The following is a 9462-nucleotide window of genomic DNA, read 5'->3' as shown; positions in this document are numbered from 1 at the left end:
TGATAATTTACTACTAAACTATTAAGTGTTTTACGGGGCATACATGAGCTATGTGATTTGTAGACTACAAATTTTTTTTTAATATATGATTATGTTAGGTTTTGATGGAGACTTGACGCCTCTTGCGGTAAGAATTTTTTTCATATTTTCAATTATTTCGTCAAAATTAATTAATTATGCTCCATATATACCCTTATTGTCGCTCGAACATTCCTTGATGAAAAAACTCTTCTATTGAGATTTTTCTTTCTCATTTTCATTTTTCATTTATGGCAATCAATTGCACTCTAATTCACACACAAAATTAACTAAAAGAGTACCCATGTTATGCCCATGATTCAACCGTTACATAACAATCAAATATCAATGATACTTGCATAGTTGCATGATTAAATTTGCAAACAAATCTAATCAAAATGCACATGAGTACAAATATTGTTGCTTTCCATGTGATTTAAAAAATAAAGATTTTAGGTTTGTAAAATATAATTAGTGTACACATAAGAAAAGGGCAGATTAAAGTATTTCAAAAGAAACCTTCATAATCCATGCGTATCAAATAAGATTAAAATTTCTTTTAAGGACTATAGACATGTTAAATTATAATTGTTTTAAGGTCTTCTAACTATAGTTTATTTTAATTCTTGGATACCTTAAAATTGCAAAAAATTTGGTGGGCAGTAGAAGAATTTACGATTCTACTTGCGACATTAAAAGAATAATAAAAAAAAAAAGCACGTTTGGTTTAATTTCATTGCGCATTTAATGGCAAAGTGTCCATTTTGGTGGCTCAGCCATTGAAAAGTCCAGCCGAAATCACGATGACAATCTGTTTAATATTTTTCATTTTTCATGAAAGAAAGTTCCAAAACAATATCATTGAAACTTGTCTCGATGTAATTCTAAGACGAAGCCCCAGAACTTTCACGGCTACATTTTAAAGAAATTTTGCTCATATTTTATGATCAATAAAATTAGAAATATGATGAGATGAGAAGGTTCGATTGTGGTGGTCTTTGGATCCGGAATATGATCTTTTTTTATATGAGTTCTATTAAATTTTTAAAGATCTTTTATCATATATTTTTTCATAATAGTGTATTGATAAGATTTAATTTTATTTATTTATTAATAACCGATCAACAATTGAGTTATTTACTCATGATATGATCAGATTATGAAAGAATTTTGATTCAGAATAAAATTTATGGCACTAATTACATAGTCCTATCACCTATGGATATATTTAGACCAGATTCGTTTGAGTGGTAGAGAGAAAAAAAAAATATTTTTCTTATTTTAAATAATTTATAAAAATTAAATTCTTCCGTGCTATTTTTTCTTTGGAAAGAAAAATCAAAACCACATAGAGTATGTTGAATAAAAAATGAATTAAGAGATCATACCGAATTCCAAATATATATTGTTATGTCAAGCAGAGTATAAAATTAAAATATGTGATTTGGTGGTTATCTTTTGGTAATTAGAGGAAGCTTTAGTTCGTGGCAATAGAATAAAGAAAATTCGTGGATCAACCATGAATCTGCGAAGACAAGCAAACGAACCAAGTCAAAAAGGGTTTAAAGACTTGTCAATTAGATGGAAAATTCAGTCAAATTTAAAATAATAACAATATTATAAGCCCCGAGAAAATATATACATATATATAGGGTGTCAACATTTGCAAAGTCGCAATCAAATATTGACCACCTTCTCAAGAAATGGCATGCAACGAGACGTGTATGACGGGAGATTTTGATTTTTGAGTGTTTGTTGTCCTGTGGAACCATCATCCTCCATTTCCATGATGTAACGACGAGGCGTTTCCCAAATTTAAAGTGAAAAAGAGTCTTGGACGGACGCCTTTCTCTCCAAATCAATTTGACGTTCACATTATATTGATAATGATATATTATATGTGGAAGTAATAGTATACCACATAATTCCTCTCATTAACTTCCCTTTTACAAAATTTTCAATTCAAGATTTTAAAATACGGTAAAGTTCAAGAAAATTTAAAACCGCGCAGTTTTAAAACTTTGTTTCATAATTGTATTAAATTTTATAGTTTTAAAATTTTCTCAAATATTTTCCGCACTTTAAGATCTGGAACTAAAAAACTACTAACTTCCCCTTTTAGATTTTTTTCTTTTTTTTATTACTTGATCTAATCTACCTTCCTAGGTAGCTACTAATTTTGCAAATTACTTTTAGTTTTCTCTTTTGATTTTTTTTTTCTTTTAACTATGAAGAAGGCTGTGGCATGGCATGATTGAGCGCATATTCTAAAGCTAAAATGACTGCAAAACCCTAAAGAGAAGGAAACTCTGCCCCAGAAGAACATTCAAAGACACAACAACGTACCCAACTCTAATACTTTTTTTTTTTGAATTATTATTCTGAAAGTTGTTTGATTTGGAATATTCAAATTAGAATTCCAACCCACTATTGCACGTGGGGAACTGCTTCCTGAGGAAGCAAATAAGCATAAACATTGAGTCTCCATGCACACATATCCCAAATTCGGAATTTTTACAAAAACAAATACTATGCATTAGGGTTTCAACTTTCAATCATTTTCAAATACGATACTCTTATTTGTAAAGTGGCTGCTATTAGCATGCATAGATTAAGGCAATACCATGTGATGTTTCCCTTTGGTCCAACGACCTTTACTCTAGCTAGTGGCGCTCCTACTTGGTTTGCTTACAATATTATTTTGATTCTCGACCTAGCTATATGATGTTTGCATTATAGTGCTAACTTTAGTGCTACACTCCACTGTTTTTTATACTAAACATTGGTGTTTAAATAGTTTTCAAATATAGCTTTTTGAATCCATTCATTCATTCATTCATTCAGGTATATATAAATTGAAACCATAACGTTATCTTGTCAATTTCTCAATTAATGTAACTGAACAGAAATCCCGTGGAACTCGTAATATGTTTAATCATGGAACAATGTCACAATGATCACAGGGAAAATGAAATTAAGTTGGGATGTTTCAATCTTTTCATTAAATTAATGCTATTTTGCCAATTGAGGGAGCAAGTTGAATATTCTTCACTATTTTGCCGAAATAAGTTGATGGACTCACTTAAACTTTATGTCACATCAATCAAACATTGGAGGAGGGAATTGCGTATAAAACAATATTGATAGCTCATTTTTTCTACGTTAGAATGAGTACGTTTCATGTATCTGTTCTAAAACCATGGACGAATTTTAGGACAAAGTGAAGAAAACTAAGAGGAAAAGTAATTAAAAAATGAAACCAATGAATTCAAGGTGGTTCAACATAAAGAGAGCTTTAAAGAATAAGAAAATTAATTTCGCCATTTCAAGAGAACATGTTTTGGGTGGTTTGCCCAAAATGGTAGTTTATTTCTTCTAGCTCTTGCTATCTTTCTCTATTTTTCAAAATGTTAAATCCGATTTTAAAGTTGCTTTAAAAAAAAAAAAAAGAAAGAAAGAAAGAAGAAAAATTAGTACCCAATTTTAAGATTAGTTCAAGTACGTAGCCCACCAATTCTATATAGAGAAGATTGGCAAAAGCTTTTTCATTAATTTGATGGATTCAATTTAATTAAAAAATTAAATAGATTCTATCACGTGTACGTAAAAATATTAAGGAGTCCAGACACTTGAGAGCAATGAATCTACTCTGTTTTTAAACATCTTTTCTTTGTATTATCTTGGAAAAGGCAAGTTAGTGGTGGATTTAGTTTAATGAATTAGCTTGTTTCTCTCACTCAATGTTAAATCCGACTAAAGCAATAACATTAGTTGCATAAAATATATTTTTATCAATAGGATCAAAGCATGCAATTCCAACTTGAGATATTATAGTTTATGATTCATTTGATAGATTTCTAATAATTATTACACCCTTCATTTTGTTTTAAAAAATTAATAGTGTGAAAATTACTGGGTTCAGACGTCTTAAACTCTCTGAACAAAACTTGAAATTAGCATCATAATTGAATGAGAGGTATCATTTATGATTCATTATTATTATTTTTTTTTATAACACTCTTCTATCTTCTTCGAATATCAGAACCTTCTCGATAGCTCAAATTAAATGACCCTAGCGAACCATCATATTTTTTTTCAATTAATCACCAACAATAAAATGGGTTCATAATTATTTCAAGTAAAGGCTAAAAATATTGGACCACAAAAGTTGTATGATACAAACATAAAGTTGTCTTCATAAAACAATCATCTTATGTCTAGTCTCTCAAAGTAACTTATGATTTTCCACTACAAATAAAATCTATGAAAATAAATTAGAACTCTCTCATTGCATTATGAAAGGAAAAAAAAATGATCTGCTCATGTGTTCTACTCTACGACGACGTATAAATTAAAAAAAAAAAGAAAACAAATTTTAACTGATATAATAGTATTTTTCAGAGTGAGAGTGCTGCGTGTACTGCTCACATTCATAGTTTATAAACTGTGGGTATTTACAACCAAATTTTTGTTAAATATTTTATTATTTTTATTAAAAAGTATATATATAACTTTATATTTTTCGGCCATTTGTGAGGTGAGGGGTAGATGCTACAGACAGAATTTATACAACCCATGTGATTGGGGCTACAGTAAGTGAATAGCCAGGCACCAGGCAAATGCAAGAGAGAGATTATATCGGCGAGTAGCACTGTGATGACCTCACCTGAGCCCCAGGTAGTTTTGGTGATTCTGATGCTTCTTCGCCTTCAACTCAATCAAATCTTTGGTCCCCTACCTCTGTAATTTTATGGAGTTACTCAATCGTCAGAGTCAAAAATTTGTTGCTGAAATACCATGTCGCTTTCGCTTTCGCTTTCACTTTTTTCATTCTCCTCCACTTCCCACCTTTTTCTTCACGTCTTAGATATGTTTTACGTTTTACTGATCTTTATGGTGTCTACTTCTTACCAACTCAAATTTCACAGCGGCGTGCGTAGTTGGTGGTAAAGCTCAAAGCTCAAAGCTCAAAGCTGGCCTTTAAAGATTAATAGGCTTGGTTTATTATTCCTCGACGTACGTCTATCTCTGACGTGAATAATAATAATAGCATGGCCTGCTCTAATTGACTTATACATTATTGTACTCGTATCTGTTTAATTGAACCCTCTGCAGTATTCCCTGAAGGCCAAGAATGAGTTGGAGTTTTTTGTTTGTCGAGTTCGGCTGCATACTGAGAGAATTACCGGCAGTAGATGTAAAGTTGATTATTAGTTTGTCGTACAAAGGATATTGTTAGCAGAAAAATGTAAAGACATTATTGTGAGGAAGTACATTTTCAGTGCCACCAAACACTTATCACATGACAGCTACCCAAACCCCGCAAAGAAATTTTGATGATCGTGCGATTATTTTCCGCTCCTGATTGGATCCCTTTGGCAATTGAGCTGAAACTAAATCCACCTTCGTCTCAATTTCTTGAAAAAATAAAAAGAAAAAAAAATCATTTGCTTCTCTTGGCCGTACAAGAGAAGTTACTGTATTCTATGTATTACTTCAAAATAATTCATTAGTAATAGGGATCAGGCTACGGTGCAACTGTGGCACCGTGCCACAGTTGCACCTAAGGTTCTCCCTAGTAATAGTTTGTCATTTTGCAATATTTGACACATTGAAAAGATAATAATAAGTCCCACTTATTATAAACTACATAAGATCATGAAGTGGCTGGATATCTAACGTTCTAAGATAAAACTTTTAGATTGTATAATGTCGAATTATATCTATATACTATCGTCTATCTTTAAATTTACAGGTTAAAATGTGTCATCATTATAAATTACACACACACAAACACGTATAGTCCTTTTCTAATGTGAGCATTCTCGTTTTTTTTTTTCATGCAAACACGCTCTTCAATCGTGCAGTTTAATAAAGTTAATACTGACACACTATTTAATTACACAATTTAACATCTCTGCATTAAAAAAAATGAAGGTTCGAGCACTTATATATTATACTATTTTTCATGTGAGTGCAATCCTTCTCATGGACCAATAAGTTATATAATATCCAATTAAAAAAATATATGATTTTTATTACTAATTTATTATCATATTTGGTCTAGTCATAATCTAATGCATGTCCTAATTTTATGAAATCATCAATTCATACTTCACTAAAGTTTCTTTTCCTTGAAGATGAACCCATCAATGTCCCATTTAGTCTCTCTCTCTCTCTTTTTCTGAAAATTAAAAAGCAAGATAATTACTTAAAAGGATCCAAAGTGTACTCCACTGACAATATATATTGCATTATTGGCTTACGACACATTGACATGTGATTATCATTTAACCATAAAAAGTAGAACCTACAGTAATCTTTGAAATTCAAATAAAATTTTGAATCAACTATGAGGAGATCTTCATTGAGATTCTTTGGCCAGAATCAGATATTATAATCACATGAATTGAGTATGATTTTGAAAAATTTTATTTTTTGGCAATCAAAAGTTTTATAGGACAAAACTAATAATTTGCTTAATTGGGATTGTTACAGTTGTTTCATTTGACGATCGAAGTGGCTTTTTTATGTGCATTCATTTCACCCTAATTCCTCGGAGTCCTTAACATGGCTTGCTGGTTTTGCTTGTCGACTGTAGGGCTAGGGTCTAAACGCAATGCTAAAGATGACGAATTGATGTTACAACTGCCTATTGGCCCCATTATTACTTCGGTGCTTAACTCCAACACTTGAAGCTTTAAACAGCAGAGCTAATATGGATCGATGATGTGTTACCGTGGGCAACAAAATCCCTCATGGTCTAGTTAGAAAGAGTCAAAGGACTAGTTATCGATAATTAGTTGTGGTCTAAAATCAGTATAAAATTAAATGTAATTTCAGGTCTTTAAATTAAAACCTTATCAAAAGTTAGGTTTTAAAGGATAAACAACATGAAATTTTAACATAAATTAAGTATATATTAATGTGCTCTCTCTCTCTCTCTCTCATCATTCTTCATGTTTTTTTCCTTTCTCCCTCCCAATCTATTTTCCTGCTAACTTTCTTTTTCTTCGTCTCTAAGTAAAATTATGCATGCGCTTATTCAAACTAAGCAATAGGTAAGAGCAAATTGTTACATATATATATATATATATATATTGCACAACAAATAACATTCAATTCCATGTGAAACATGCATTTTGGGGGAAAAAAAAGAAAAAAAGAAAAAAGCATGTGCATATGCAATGCAATGAAATTATTAGGGAGGTTTTTTTTTCCCCCATAACGAAATATAGCTTTCTTTGAAAATGTTGATTCTCCCCAAGGGTTTGAAAACTGAGTAACTCGTGCATGGAATGGTTCGAATGGGACCCCTCAATCAAATCATGCAACGCGTTTTAAATTTTGTTTTCCGATCATTTCACGATCGGTTCATTTCAAAATGTATTTGTAAATATCAAAATTTTATTAGACAAATATGAATAATATGGTACTAATAATTCAATATTTAGAATTGAGTACATTGTTGTTTGGTCTCTTATTTTGTGAAAGTGCTTTGGCTGCTTCTGTATGGGAACAGCAGAAAATTGACAGAATCAGTACCTTGTTGAATCATCTCATGTAAGTGGAGATGAGGACATGTGACAAATTTTTACAAAAATATACACATTCATATCTTCTTTCTAAGTGGAAAAGCTACTATCTGTTATAATGAAAAGTGAGTCAGATGAATGAGACTCTATATAGGTATTCACAATCAGTGTCACTATTATTTAATTTTACTGAAAACCCTCTCTCTCTCTCTCTCTCTCTCTCACACACACACACACAATCTTTCAAGGTGAACAGTTGCCCTGAAACTGAAATGAAATTTTGTTGAAAAGAATGTTAGGTTTTGCCACTTTTAAGGTTAGTTCTTTCAGTATTTTTAATGTTTTTTTATTCCCAGTGAATGGTCCTCTTTTTTTTTTTGGGCAAGCACAAGCTGCAACAGTGCAACAGTCAAAGAAGCTAAAGCAATACCCAGTGCCCCACTCAGTTGCCTCCCACTTTTATCTGTTTATTTTAATTTCCACAAATTACAAGTAGATTCTTTAAAATCCTGTCCTTTGATCCCCTCGTTTTGGTCTGCTATTTCAGTCTGCATATGAAATTCATTAAAATAAGAAAAGCTAGCAGACTGGGGGTCAACTCAGGGTCTTTAGTGAGTGATTCGCATCCATAGGACACATTTGGAAGTGATTTTGTAAAACAGTTTTTAGCAGAAGCATTTTATGTAAGAGCTTGAGTTTAGCTAAAAAGCACTTTTAACAATTTGAAAAATCCTCTTGAAGTAACCAAAAATTAAAGTGAGAGGATCAATGAAGAATATCCAAACTGGCCTACCAATACCCAGAGCTTAAAGTATTGGGAAACTTTGCAGAATCCTTTTGATGGGTATGTAATGATCAGATTTTCAATGATCAAGCTCTTATGGGAATACGGGAAAGTTAAAATGAGTATACGCATGATAAGGCAAAACCCATTTACAAATTTTGATGTTGGTGCATCTACTTTGACACTCGTCACTTCGGACACATGAAAATGCATATGGGTAATGGGTCGAAAAATGTAATTATTACACTATTCAATATGCCCATTTGGACCCACATGAACGACATAAATAATAAAAAAAAAAAAACAAATCACAAAAAATTACTGAAGCGAGAGACCTTGTTAAGGAGACCATTGCATTTTTTTTTTTTTTTTTTTGAGAAGGAGACCATTGCATGTTAGTGATGGTACTTTTTGGCATTTTATAAACTTATTTTTAAGGGTACTTTTAAAATTAAATTATATTAATAAGTTTGGTACATTTGCATTTGCATGTGAATAATATATACAAAATCCACAGGTATACAAAATGGGTTAAAAGTTATCCCAGATGAGGATTTGGACAGTTGCTATTTTGGTTACTTTGGAGTTGTCAATTGACCCAACAGAAAGTCAAAGACAACGTATGCCATGTGATTGTGCGAGCATTTCGTTGTCCTTTTTACACAATTCTCTATTTTTAATAATTTTTTTTTGAGTTGCATATTCGATAGAATTTTGAGTCCATTCTTTTGTGAATTTTGCTAAGATCCATTTCATGGGAAGATTGTTTTGTGTTGATGATACTCTTATTTATATCATACAAAAATCTGAACAAAGAAAATGCTTCCAATGCTATGATACATATAATCTGTAGTCTTAAATATCAAAATGTAAATAAACATAAAACTTATATTAAGGTAATGTCAATCAATAACGAATGATCTTATCACGTATAAAATTTAAAAACTACAAAAAGAAATATCGATCTCTCTTTTATATTGTAAAAAAGATGTATTAAGAATTTAAATAAAAGATGACGGAGGGAGATTAAATGCAAAATCTCTTAGCTAAACAAATTTTTGTATTATATTGAATTACTACTCGAGCTAAGACTTTAAGACTCTTTGTCTTGGCATTTTGGCATCT

The sequence above is a fragment of the Citrus sinensis genome, chromosome 8 (assembly GCF_022201045.2).
Source record: "Citrus sinensis cultivar Valencia sweet orange chromosome 8, DVS_A1.0, whole genome shotgun sequence".
NCBI classification, from domain to species: Eukaryota; Viridiplantae; Streptophyta; class Magnoliopsida; order Sapindales; family Rutaceae; genus Citrus; species Citrus sinensis.
The sequence above is the reverse complement of the archived record's forward strand: the minus strand, read 5'-3'. Positions refer to the sequence as shown.